General features: G+C 45.4%; 1 protein-coding gene across 1 annotated transcript in view; it reads left to right on the forward strand.

Annotated features, from left to right (window-relative positions):
• Window positions 1-14,158, forward strand: part of KCNU1 (potassium calcium-activated channel subfamily U member 1) — a 101,213-nt gene that overhangs the window by 83,341 nt on the left and 3,714 nt on the right. The window contains exon 27 of the mRNA XM_019514516.1: window positions 1,837-2,056. The gene's annotated coding sequence lies outside the window, so the exon portion shown is untranslated. The remainder of the gene's footprint in view (window positions 1-1,836; window positions 2,057-14,158) is intronic.

The raw sequence follows: 14,158 nt of genomic DNA on the forward strand, positions 1-14,158 counted from the left end.
CCCCCCCCTTTTTTTTTTTTAATTTTAGAGGGAGGACTTGGGAGCTTTCCCGTTACTTATTCCATCGTGGTGTTTGGTTGTCATTTATGTGCAAATACATTTCTGCTTCGGAGGATCGAAAGAAGGGGGGAGAAAAATCCCAAGAAAAGTAAAAGCGTTAATGGGTCAAGGCCTCTTTTGCATAATTCTATTATCACCAGGAAGATTCTGCAATAATCATGTTAGGCATGTGCTGTGGAGCATCAAAGTGACTTGTCTTACCTTACTTTTTGATGTTAGACAGGTTTAAATGCTTTGTAGGAACGAGGCACCTTAGACACCTGATCAAGACGGCTTGTGCTGTTCAAGCAAAGCACAGGACTTTTTTTTAATGTCAACAATGCTGCTTTTTTTTTTTCCAGCAAGGAATAATTTTTGTTGTCATAAGCTGAAAAGCAAAGGGGTAGGAGAGGATCTCTAGATACGTCTGTGTGTACACATACACTTATGTGGCTGTGCACACTGTAGGTACCAATTTTGAACCTTCAGCTAGCATATCTTCTAATTTATTGCCTGCCCGCCTGCTTTCCTGCCTTTCTTTTGTTAAAGTAAATATAAGACCCCAGTGAGCGAAATCCACACTACAGATGCAGGAAGGCCACAGATAGGCAGAGTAGTGTGGGGAGTTTGCTTATGTATCTCTATTCTAAACTGCCACAGTCACCCCTGGGTCTGCAAGAGAGGGAATTATTAGTATTTGTGCTTAGTTTAGTAGCCTCCAGTTGAGACTGGAGTCTGACTGTGCTAGATACTGAGCAAATAGAGTGGGAGATGATCCCGCTTGTAGCCTAAATAAGAGACAAAGGTTGGGAAGGGAAACGGATGTCATGAATTGCGCAGGGTGGCCCAGCACATCACTGGCAGAGCTGAGGATAGGAGCCAGCCCTCCAAAGTCCCACCTTAGTGCACTGCTCGCTAGCCCGAGTTTGCACTCCCATTGTACCTTCCATTCAGCCTGCTGCTTTTGTGTGGCATGGTTTGCACGGGGTAATCCCTCCATCAGAAAGTGTGTCTGTGAATTTGATGGAGTCTGTCACTGAGGCTGCATCAGGGCTATTGAAGTATCTAGTCCTTCGCGGAGGCTCATTCTTCTGTCTGCCGCACGTTCCTCTGAAAGAAAACAGTTGCTAAGATGGCTGTACCAGAATGATCTTTAGTGCTGGCCGGCAGCATAACAGCCACTCTCACATAAGGTGTCAAGCCCATTGACAAAAGCAAGGTAATAATCTTTGCCCCCTTTTAGGTAGGAGGTGAAGCTGAGGTGCAGAGAAGGGAGGTGACTTGTTTAAGATCACAGAGCAGGGCAGCGATAGGAACCAGGTCTTCTGGCTCCCAGATGACTGACCTCTCTACTGGACCGTGCTGCAGGAGAGCTGAGGGAAATGTGTTGAACCAGCCGGTGAAGACAGAGCAGTTAGCTGTGCCGCTTGTGCTTGAGCCCTCCTCTTGTATTTACTCAGACACGTATGGAATATAAATGCATCCACACATGCATAAATGCATGCCGTACTGCACATGCATGTGCACATATGCATGCAGTTCTTGCTATGTGTCCTGGTCTGTAACTTATTTGCTCCCCGCCTGCCCCATTACCTGTAATCCAGCACAGGGAGCGGTGAGGGTTGTCACTGCTGTTCAATGGGTTTTGCAGTGCAGCATGTGGCAGGTGGTGACTGACAGATAGTCAATGAGATCTGATGAGAATCCCAGACTCTATAAATGTTAGATGAGGCTGGCCGGGCATTGACAAAAACAGGAGGTGGCTGCTAACACCGAGTTTCATTATTCTCCGAACAGGGATGGTGAGAGCCTCAGGAACTTCCCATGGAGATGAGCCACTTCACAGCAGGTATGAAGAGCCATCTTCTGATATGACCAAGCAGCTCTTCACCCCTCTGAATGCACTTGGACTGCAATCGTATATGGCAGCAGGAGCAGCTCTTTTGAACGCACACAAGCTCTTCCACCCAGAACACATGTCTGGCCTGAGAGCTGCAAGAGATTTTAGTCTCCCCAGGTAAATTCTGATTAACTGGCACCTTCAAATAATGCTGGGGCAGGCAAAATATTCCTTGTGATCGCTTCCATTCCCCAACTATCCATGCTGTTCTCTGTCCTCTCTGGTGAGGAGATCTGTTCACGGTTGCACTTGTCTCACAGTCGCAACCATCACCTGTCCCGCTAGGGAAAGAAAGCCCTTCTGCCTTCCTGCCATCTAGGACCAAACTCTAGTAGATTGGACAGAGGTGGTGATCCAGACTGAAAGGTTGTGGCCAGTGAGAAGCAGACACCCAGTTGGTGACCCTGACCTGGAAATGGTAGCCTGCTAGATTTCCCAGTAAAGGACCATGGATCTACTGAGTTCATTCCCGGTCATTCAAATTTGGGGGGTTTCAATTTTTCCCCTTAGGGGTCCTTTTCTAGCAGATGTACACTACTGGAGGCATAGTTTTAAAATGTGCCATTTTGACCCAGTGCTGTGACCGTTTAGAAATTAATCCTTTTTGACTAACGAGCATTTCTCTCCCTGCATCGCAGTCCCTTTGACGGGAGCTCCTGGTCTGAGATTATTGAAACTTTTGGGGGTTTTGTTTTGTTTTTGGTTTTTTTTTCAAGGGCACAGGGGGTTGCGAGTTTCAGAATCAGATGCATAAAATTAAGTTCCTTGAAGACGACTTTTTTTTTTTTATAGTGATTAATACATTCTTGTGCCTTGTGGTTTGTGTACTGGGTACTACCCTCTGAGAATCGGTTCGTTTTGAAGGTGTCTCAAGCTGGGAATCAAAACTCACTTGTATCTTTGGAAAGCCTGGGTCTGAAGTGCATAATGAGTAACCTTTGCTTAAATAAATGGCCTGGCTTTCAGAAGTGCTGCTCAGCCAGCGGTTCCTTTTGTAACAGGGGCTACTGACTACTCGGCACTTTTGAAATTGAAGCGGCTTATGTAGGAGCCTGAGTATGGACTTAGAGGCCTAAGTTTATGCCCGCTTTCAAAAACCTTGGTCCTTGATTTACTCCCAGCATCTCCCATACAGACCCACATGCACACACACAAGCCCATGCCTCCATATGCCCACACACCCACAGGCACGCTCCAGAAAGAAGCTGCAGTCTTAAAACGCCAGACTAATACATCAATCATAATTCCTGAGCTGCCAGCAGTCATGTAACTGCTTAAAGACCTCAACAGCCCTCTGGCACTTAAAGAAAAAAAATCATCTAATTAATCACAGGTGAAACAGCTTGGACCTGCTCCAAAAGTCCCGGAATTTACTGCCAAGCTTTGATGCTAATTTTCTTCCTAAGTAACCCCCTAAAGAAATTTATGATCAGGTAATTAAAGTGATGAATAAAGAGATACTTAGAAGAAGGAGGGGAAAAGGGAGAAAAAACCCTTGAGTCAAAAGCTTTATATCTCCGTGCCTCTTGAAGAGAAATATGAGTTATTTTTGTGTGCATATTGTCTATGAAAACCAGATTGGATTCCCACAAGCGGCTCGGAAAGTATTTTTTAAATCAACGTTTGTATAACCAAATAAACCAGAAAAGATAGATCATAATGTCAGGGTGGCTGAGATGAAGGACTTATGCCTTCTCTTTTCAAGTGTTGTATGCTTTTGAACTTTTGCATGAGGGAAGCCCCTTCCTCCTTTCTTCTTGGTCCCTCTCTCTCTTCATTTACCTATCTTGCTGATATCTCAGACCCAGAGCTTTAAAGGTATTTTGGCACCTAAAGATGCAGAGGTGTACACAGGCACTTTTGCAAATTCCTCTTAGCACTTACTATTACCTAATACCGATAGGTACACAGATATCTTCAGAAAAATGACAGGACCCAGGTACTGGAATGCAGTCAGTGTTCATCTCATTATCTGTTTCCTCATACTTCTGTCCCTCCTCCCAAGGAAAGAACTGTTGCTTTGTTTCCCCTTTTCAGATGAGATGTAGATATGAAACCTAACCACTTTACATCATTAATGATCCCACAGTACACTTTGTACTGATTTTTAAAACCACTTCCCTTTGCAAGGAGCAGAGTATGTTGGATCTTTTTGGAGAAAAGGTCAACACTTGCTTTCTGGTCCTGAACCACCTTCAAGGTCAGGCATGTTGCCACCCAGTGCCTTTTCTAATGCATTATTACAGCTTGCAAGTCCAGACCCTGACGGACGCTTCCCCAAAGTAAGAACCCATTTTGGGGGCCGGTGGAGCCTCTTATAGGCCAATGAAGCCTGTTCTTATGGGCTGCAGAAGGAAAAATTTTGAGAGCTGCTGTTTCCCAAGGAAAATCCCTGTCTTGGCTTGGAATGATGCTTGCCTCCTAGGACCTGAAGCCCTTAACTTAACCTCCAGTTAAGCTCAGGCCCGCAATGGGGGGTCAGTAGCCACAAAACACTAACCAGGCTCCATCTCCTCTCTACCTTGGGGATTCACCTGGGGAGTCTTTTCAGGGCTCTGTGGCACACCTCAGCTTTCTTTGCTAATAAATTACAACTGACCCCATTGCTCAGCCCCATTTTGCTCTGCTTGGCACTGAGGGGAGAGTTACTGGCTGATTATAGAGGGGACTGGATAGGATAAAAAATGAGAAAATGGCTGATTAGATCTGAGGTGACAGAGATGAGAAATAAAAGCCATTAGAGTCCATTTGCAATGTGCCCTCATTGAGTCAAGTTTCAAGGTGTTTCTTCAGATTATTAATAGCCTGACAGTGTGTTTTGTACAGGAATCTGATACATGAACTAACACTCATGTATACACACTGTAGAGTAGAAGGGGAAAGCAGGCTCCCTTCATTTATTTACTTGCAGAAGTTTGAAATGCTGTGAATCAGCCAGCTGGGTTACCGACAAAATAAACATTCTCCATTATAATCTCAGTGTGCTTTCAGCCACTCATCTCCATAATCACACAGTGGCATGAAAGGATCTCTAATAGGATCCTATAGCTAAACTCTAACCTCTATTAGCACGGGAGGAAACTGGAGTGACTCTGTTGAGGTCCTGGTGCAGCCACGTGCAGGGTACAGTGCTGCAGAGCAAGAGCAAGCCCTGCATTCAACAAGAGAGGCCGTGTCTTCCTGGGCATCGCTACTTTATAGTCCTCCAGAAATGGAAAGGAATCTGATCATGATCGGTCACTGGGGCAGAAATCTGTCATTTTAAACACGAGGGAAGACTTTGATCGTTGAACTGCTGTAACCCTTTGCCAACACCCTTCCACTGGATGCTTCTCTCAGCTCTCCTTTACCACATCAGTTTTTCCTGAGAAGGCCAAATGCAGCAGCAGGTTGGACTGACAAGAAAACCAGGGCAATGGGAGTGAGACATTTAAAATACATGGTTGTGATAGCAATTAGAGGAGTAAAATGCAAGATGTGCTCCCTAGGGCTAAACAGGACTGATTTTTAAAGATACTGAGCAATTGCAATTCCTTTTATAATCAATGGTGGCCAGTCAAATTCAGGCCAGTACATCTGGTAATGCATTGAGGCAAATAGGTATGCACATAGGTGAATGGAGCTCCTTCACATGGCTTTAAATGACAGCTTCTGCTTTTTCTATGACTGCTGATTCCTGCTAAGCTCTTCTTTCTGTTACCTTTTCCTCTCACTCTCAACCAGAGCCATTCATCTGCTTTTCCAGGCAGATTGCAACTAAGCTCTTCTCTTCCCCACTACTTCTTTGAACATCACCTAGCAAAGACCCTTGTCTGTGATTTTTCTAAGCCCTACCAAAACACAAAAGAATAAATGCAATAGCAATAACATTGCAAAGCTTTCTAGAAATATGCTAATTGTGCAATTTAAAACTAAAATACAAAGTTGTTCCTAGCAGGGCTTCTCATGCCACGTGACTTTTCAATTCTCTTCCTAACAAAAGGCAGATGCTCATTGTCAGTGGGAAGGAGCTGCTGAGGTTATGAAACTGGGACAGCAAAGTGGAGAACTGAATTTACAATGAGAGTATTTCTACATATGGAGAGAGAGAGAGATTATTTATTAGCTTGTCTGCAAGATGGGGGAAAGTAGCCCCCCAGTTGGGTCATTCCGGAGGATTACGTGATCTGAAATCCCTGCAGGGGCATTGAGACAAGATTGGAAGAGCAAAGGTTTACTAAATCTTTTTCCCACCAGCCCCCTTCCTGGTTTTAATGGTCTCACAGTTTATAGTTTTAATAACAGGACTTGCAGTTGGAATGCCCGCAGCCTTGGTCAGTTCTGGGCACTGAATAATGTTTCTTCCCAGCAGAAGACAAGAGATGAACTTAAAACGCTTGGTTGCTTTCTAATGAAGCAATACCCCCCACCATCAGGGCTCTGGGGGGAGATGGATGAGACAGACCACAAACCCACTCCTTCATCAGGGTCAATGACCTCCCAGTAGAGCTGCATCACCTAAGGGGATGATTTAGATAATGTAAGGACTTCATTTTTAATTCCCAGGCAAACCCTGCTGTGCTGCTCCGTGCGCAGGCCTTTCCGTTTCTCCCCTCGCCCCGCACCTCCCCGCCTGTGTTTTTCCAAGATGCAAAGTCCCCACGATTCCTGCTGAGTCTGACAGCACTGGTGGGCGCCCAACCCTTGCCAAGCATGTGGCCACATATCGGCGTGGAGACGAAGCACCACAGTGCACAAGAAAACTTGAGTCCTCTTGGTGTTCCAGGAGATCAGGTCACAGAGAGGTGGCTCTTTCCAGCAATGGCCTATGAGCTGGGGGGGGGCCAAATAATTGGGTGGAGAAAATTGGAATCGCACTAGTCAAGTGTGATTAGAAGAGCTTCAGCAGCTTATAGCACAATATTGGCTTGCACCTTTTCAGTCCCTTTGTCCTCATCAGGAGCTTTGCCTGCGTCGGTGTTTAGAACTAGTGTCTCACCCAACCCTGAGAGTTGCTGAGCAGTTCCTGGGAGGTGCTGGATATCCTCAATGCCCACTTGCTCAGCACTTCCTGGGATCTTGGCCCAAGGACCAGGTGTGAAATAATTTAGACTCCCTGGAGCTATATGTTCACCTCCCAGCAGGGCTTCCCAGAGAGATAAATTAGGGATTGTGCTGTTTGTCCCCTGGGATTCCTTTTGGACAAGTCCTTAACACCCCAAGATCCTGTTTGCAGACACCACAAAGAGCTGATGTCACTTTTCATCACGCTAAGAGGTCTCCTCCCCCTGAGTTTAAGCAGTGCTTCCCTACCTTGCGCTGCTGAACTGTGTCACTGGTCCCCACTCTCCCATTTTGCAGGCTGCTCCTTATACGTGCCTAGGTGCTTAGGTGCCTCCCAGTATTCAAGTATCTCATGTGCTATCCTGCAGGCCTTGAGCTGTCCTGTACCCTGCATTTACTTGTTCAACTTCTATTGGGATGCTGAGCACTTGCAACTTTATCCTTGCTTGACAATATCATTCATTACGTCTGTAAGTGACTCAGGGACTTAACCTGGGTTTTCTGGCTCCCGCGCTTGGTGTTCACAGAATTGCCCTCCCCACCTTCCCCCTGCAACAACTTCAAAAGCTCTCACTTTTCATGAATTCTTTTGCAATACTTTTTGCTAAACCACCTTCTCATTTGCCAAAAGCTGAATTGGTAATGAGAAATGAGTCCGTTTCCAGCCCTGCCACAAGGAAACAATTTGAAAATGTTGATGATTTTTTCACAACATTGAAAGTAAAATTAGGCCAGCCCTAGTGTTTAGATCTGTGGCCTGTAACTTACTTTGCCAACCTTGAGGATGAAAGGCACCAATATGACAGTTAAATCCTATTATACTTCCTTTACTGTTTTCCTGCCTGTTTTACTAACCAGCCTAGGTCCTAGTGGAATTTTTCTTTTATGTCCTTTCTCCAGCTTCAGTTGTGGTTGCTAGTTGGCTCTGCTGCACCAGACTCATTATGATGCTGCTGGCAGCGCTTACAGTGACTAAACGTTTTCTTCCGGTACAATCCTAACTAGTTTGAATGAATCTTCAAACACACATACATCCATTTCTTCTTTGGTAAATTATCAAAAGGGAATTCTTTCAACCCATTGAAGTGCAGAATAGAAAAAAAAAAGAAAATGCCTGTTTATATAGGTCAGGTAAACCACTAATTGTACATTTAGCTCATAATTAAAAGCCACATCTAATAGAAGAAAATCATCTCTGGAAGTAAAATATAGTGGAAGATGAAAGTCCCAACAAAGATGCATTCAACAGTCCAGCTACAGGGCTGTACATGCCTCTTTCCTATTCTGAGAATCACTCAGTCTGAAACCTCTTTTGACATGTGGCTCCTATAATGACAGATGCTCCCTGCAGCCTCCACAGACTGCAAACAAACGCATTGTTCTCGCTGTCAACTCCCCATTGAAAGGTGATTCCAGTAAGCAACAATTGGCCTCATTTGTTAACATAAGTCAGCAAGTGCACGGCATATATTTGCTACCAAGAGAAAGGGGAAAGCAGGTTTGAGTCGGTGAAACTGGAGGACAGAATCAAGAATCTGTCAGCATGATGTGAGGTAGGTTCACAGTCATGTCTCTGGATGGGAGTCAAGGACACGCTGGTACTCCTCACCTCATCTCGCTTCCACAACCTAGAACTGGACTGATTTTTTTTTTTTTTTTTTTTTTTTTTTTTTTTTTTTTTTTTTTTTTTTTTTTTTTTTTATGGAGTGGTTCAGGTAAAACAGTCGCATTCAAAGGTTCTGCCTGCCCATTCACTTCATCCACTGCAACACGAAGCAGGATAGGAGGCAAAGCATCTGGTCCGGAAAATCATGGGGCCAGATAGTATGATAGATGGACCATTGGCCTGCCCCAGTGCATGACTAAGGAGGCACTTGGCTGACTAGTGTAACTGGAGGCAGCGTGAACTAGAAGATCCATTATCTGTCCTGACAAGCAGCAGAACACAGACCGCAGGAGCCATTGTTCTTGTCCATTCCTGTGCTTGATCCTCCAACAAAGACGATGAACAGGAGCCATGCTGAATGCTGCTCAGGGACAGGTTTGGACTGCAGTAGTCGCTGGAGAATTTCATGGCTTACGATCACTTTGGACAAACCTCAAGAGATTTATATGCTCGTCTCGGTGATGCATCATGGGTGAAGTGAGCAAGAAGGCTTTGCCAAACGCGTAAATGGAAGATTTCCTTTCATCTCATAATTCTCGTTTTTGTTTTACTTTGACTCCATCTCCACGCTCTTGTGTTCTTAAGTATGCATTTGGTTTACTAACTTTTGCCCTTCTAATTACCATGAGATCCTGTTGCCTTTCTGCAATGACTCAATAATGAGAGACGTGACCAAACTTTCCTGACAATATCCGTTAGCTGTGAGCATCTGCCTCCAAGTCCAATTCTGTGACGTGCTGGCCCCAGCATAAAAATCCTCAGAGCTTTTTCGGCCACATGTTCCCAGAGTTCTTCTTGATAGTCTAGAAGACCCAAACCCGGGATTATGGCTATGAGACCAAAGTGTATATGAAGCATGCCTCTCTGATGCATCAGAAGTTGAGTTAGAGCAGCTTTGTCCATGGCATTTTGCTTTTCCAGTTCCAGCTGAAACAAAGAAATGGAAAGATTTCCTCTACTCCTTTAAACCACAATCAAAATGAAAGATATGGGGCAGACTTCTGTCCTCATTTCTACTCAGGCAACCCGCTAGCATCAGTAAGCTTGTTGTGATATAACAAGATGTGATTTATGTGCTTGACTGTAAATCTGATTTGGAAAGTTTCAAACAATTAGGTACTTCACAACTACTTTCCCATTCAGTAGCTAGATGACCTGAATGTTGATTGGTTTTCTGTGTCCCTGACTCCAGGTAAGCAAAAGCTTTTTATGGCACTGGCTAAATTTAATACAGGCCTGTAATACTGCTTTGCTTCATGGGAGCCACAGAGATGGAGCAGACATTTAGAGCTGAGCGAACAGGCTGCTTCCCTGGAGCTGGAACTTTGTTGATATATATTTTTTAAATTTTAAAGTTAGCTCGGCACTTCTCCTACACCCCGACCCCAAACCCACACTGAAAGGATGTTTCATTGGTGTGCATGCTTGATGCCATTACAATGCAGCCTAAGTCACAGCTCACTTTGCTTTTGGGACTGAATGCCTATAAGCGGTCCAGACACCGGCCAGTATTTTCAGATGCGACTCGTGATTTAGGAAGGCTCAAGTGCTCAACTTTTTAAGACCTCTTCAATGGACCTAATTTTCAGAAAATGCTGAATCTCTACCTGTGAAGTTCAGTCTCCTTTAAAGCATCTTTAAGCTCACCATCCAGAAGTAGAGGCACCCAACCATGTTCATTAATCTCTCCTGAAAATCTGGCCCATAGAGCTTCATTGTGCTTTGTGGTTTGTCCTGTCTGCTCCCTTAAAGCCTGCTGTCCCTTGTGCAGATGTAAAGGATAAGACAAAGTGCAGAACCAGGGAGAGTCAAACCTATAGAGCTCAGGGAGTTTTCATACAAGCTACCTGCTTCCCACAGCTCTACCCTTGTACTTCAGTTGTGACCTGCAGCCTCCCTTACTAATGTAATCTGCTTCCTTGTCCATTTTTGCCAATACACTTCAATCCCAATCCACATCCTTGCTGCTATTTCAGTTCCAGACTCCTAAACCCCACACTGCCAATGCACCATAATCTTGACCCTTCCTCTGCTCGTCTCCACCTAGGCCCATTCTTTAGAAGGGCTGCCAGCCATGCATAGATGGCTTGAGGTGCAGACGGACATCCGTTCCCACAAAGGATGGAAATACCAAGCATAGTTTCCTTTAAGTCACCTTTTAAGCTCTGCTTCCTCCGATTGGAGAAGCCTGGAGAGTGATCAGGAGAAAATTAGGTTTTTACTTATTTGGGGGCCAAATGGGAATTAGCACCTGTAGCTCAAAGTCAGTGCTGACTTGAACAAAGTCAAGTTGCAAGTGCCCAGCATCCTTCAGGATCTTGCCTTACTTTTTTTTTTTTTTTTAATTAAAAACTCAAAAAGTTAAGCCTGTGCAGTTGCATCTGATGTTCTGGCCAGAGTAACATCTGTGACTGCATCATGTCATTTGCAAAGTAGAACCATTCTAATCCCTTGAGCACATTGCTCTGCAATGACATTTCCAGGACATTCACACTCCAAAAGGCATGCAGTAGCCATGGATTAGAGTTTAAAATAGAAACATGTTTGTTTCAGCGCGCAGGACAAGATTGTCCAGGAGAAACAGCAGCGGAAGCATGTCGCGGGATGGCACAGCAGCACTCAGGAGGGCTGTAAGGGGTGTGCTGGAATATGTGGCAGGAGTTGTTCTGTTCTTCACAACAGGGCGATAGTCAAAGTAAGGCTTCCCTGGGACCGGCAGGGAAGCCTCGGTCATTGATTTCAGTACAGAGAGACCTCATTAACCCAAGGAAAGAATCTGGCTGAGGATGCTTAGCTTGGAGGAGCCAATCATTGTGTCTACTGGAAGGTTCAAACATAGACTGTGATTTTAGTTTTTAAAAATAGCACTATATCTGATGAGCTTTGCATGGTTCTCCCTGAGAAGCCCATACACAAGGCAGTGAAAGGCATGTCATAACTCTCCCTGCCTGCAAAATCAGGACTAGCACAAGCCTCCCTTCCTCGCAAAGGTGTTAGAAGCAAAAGCCTTCAAGCTGGCTCCTGCTTCTCACCAAAGCCAGGTTTCAGCCTGGCTGAGAGGGGTTGGTTTGGGGGTACCACAACAAGTTTAACCATGTTGTTAGTGACTCATAGCTGCTAAGGGTCCATGGTACTTTTTTGTAAAAGTTTCCTAAACAAATTCCTCCTAGTTAATTGCATTATGCCTTGCTTGCAAAAGTTTCCTTTGGATATGGTATTGTTCTTAACCAGTCACTGGAAAATCTTGTGTAATTTTACTGTACGATACTAAACAGCAGCTGATGCATTTCACGCTGTACATGGCAGGACTTCAGTGCCCAGTAGCGTGATCACAGGGTATGCCCTATATCCGACTCAACAGAGGCAGTGTGGTTTACTGCAAGTCAGCAAAGCACTTTGGGCCAGACCCTCAAAGTATTTAAGTGTCCAAAAATCCAGGTAAGTCACGTCCCCGAGATTTCCGAAACTATCTGAACGAGATTAGGTGTCTAAGTCCTGCTGATAGAGATGGGGAGGTTTTTCAAAAAGCAACTTGACACCGAACCCCTGTCAACCTTCTCTGGGAGTGGACTATTTTACATGCACTCAACAATGTTTGAGATGGAGAGGGATGCCAGGTGTCTTGGTTTTGGAGCGTCTCAATTAAGAAACTTTTTAAAGGGGCCCGAGATGGTTTAACAGCCACTTCCCCCTCTCAGTAGACGGCCAGTTCCCACCGGAAGCCAGTGGGAGCTTTTGGTGCCCAGCCCGCCTGCAAACCTCGCCCCGCGTATTTTTCCATCCGATTCCGCCGTGACGTTTTCCGCCAGTTCGTAGCGAGTATCCAACTGATTTATTGCTCCCCACGTCTCTCAGTTTGTAATAAAGTTTTCAGCAGCTCTGTCGAGCCCTCTCCCTGCCCCCACGCGCGCGCACACATCCCTGCGCTTGCTTTGTTCTTCTCGCTCGTAATGTCAACTCGTAAACCTTTCATCAAGTCAACCAGGTGGAAAAAACCCATTACTGAAAGAAGTGTTCATTCAGGTTCGGGGGGGAAATGGAGGGGAAGAAGGAGGAGGAGGAGGAGAAAGTTTCCCGACGGGGGGGTGGGGGAGGAAAAAAAAAAACTGTGTGCGCTTTTAGCTGAAAAGCCGGCTTTGCTCTGCACCCCAGGTGCCAGGCCTCTGCGAAGCCTGACAAATCTGTCATCCTGGTGACAGGATATGGAATGCGCTGTGTACATATTCAAAGAGGCAGCGCTTTGGGCCTAATACCCACTGATGAAAGAGAGGCTTCAGCACAGCCGGGCTCTGCCAGCTCGAACAAAAACACTTGTGCTTTTGTCGGCAGCGTCTCGGGCAGGAGGCGCCCCCTATCCTCACCTCCCTCCTCGCCCCCAAAGAGAAGCATTCGTGGCGCACGCCGATGTGCTGAAAGACGATATTGGCTACACCGTACCGTGAGTGACACGGATGTGTCAGTGGGAGGCGTGCTGTGCGGGGAAGGTGCTGAAAAATGAATACGGGGGAAGGGACGTGCGAGGTGTGGACAGCAGAGAGTAGCCACTGGATCTCTTTGTGTTAAGACCACGTCTGAGTGAGCAAGTGCTGGTAACAGTGTGCACACCGAGTCTGGGCAATGCAGACTCCTGCGCCAAGTATGCCCTGGTGAGCTGCCAAGCACAAGAGCCTGTTGTACTTTCCGTGCAAGTCCTGGAAGGGCTCAGCACTACCAGATCCTCTGCTCCCTCCACTCCCACCAATATCAGTGAGGAGCTGGGCAATCACGCCACCGTGCTGGATTGGGTCCCAACACAGCTGCCTCTCTACCCTTGTGGGTAAGGCAATTTATGGAGACTTGGAAGACCCGGTTTCATAGATCCCTCCATTCACCTTGTGCATCCTTTAATTTCTCAGGGCCTCAACTTCCATGTATAAAATGAAGATGACAACCTGCTTCCTTTCCCAACCTGTGTCTGTCCAGTCTATTTAGACTGTAAATTCTTCTAGATACACTGCCTTACGGTGAGTACGCACGGCACTTGGCAAAATGGGACACAGGTCTCAACTAGGGCCTATAGACACTACTGGAAGGCAAAGACCAAAATACACCCCCAGAATGCATGTGCGCTAGGGGATGCGACTAGAGCTGGTAAAATCAAAGCAATAGAAACAAATTTCTACGAATTACTTAATTTTTCTTTTTCTTTTTTTTCATCAGTACTTCTTGGCTGGTGGAAAATTTCACCCAGTTCCTACAGCTGATTGAAATACTACCATATTGTTTTAATAAAAATGTCCATTAGAAACTTGTATATGCTTTTACTTAAAAAAATTGGTTGGAACTGAAAATTTGGTAAACTCCAACCAGTTATGAGTGAAAACAGAATGCCTGATCCCCCTGCCAGCTTTTCTTTCCATGGTACAGGATGCATCATGCTTTGAAACAGCTGGTCACCACTTTGTTTCATTGCTGTACTCCACCCTCAAAGGAACTTTAGGAACCTTTTTTTTTTTTTTTTTTTTTTTTAA

Source organism: Gavialis gangeticus, unplaced genomic scaffold, assembly GCF_001723915.1.
Source record: "Gavialis gangeticus isolate Ggan-Ray unplaced genomic scaffold, GavGan_comp1, whole genome shotgun sequence".
Classification (NCBI taxonomy): Eukaryota; Metazoa; Chordata; order Crocodylia; family Gavialidae; genus Gavialis; species Gavialis gangeticus.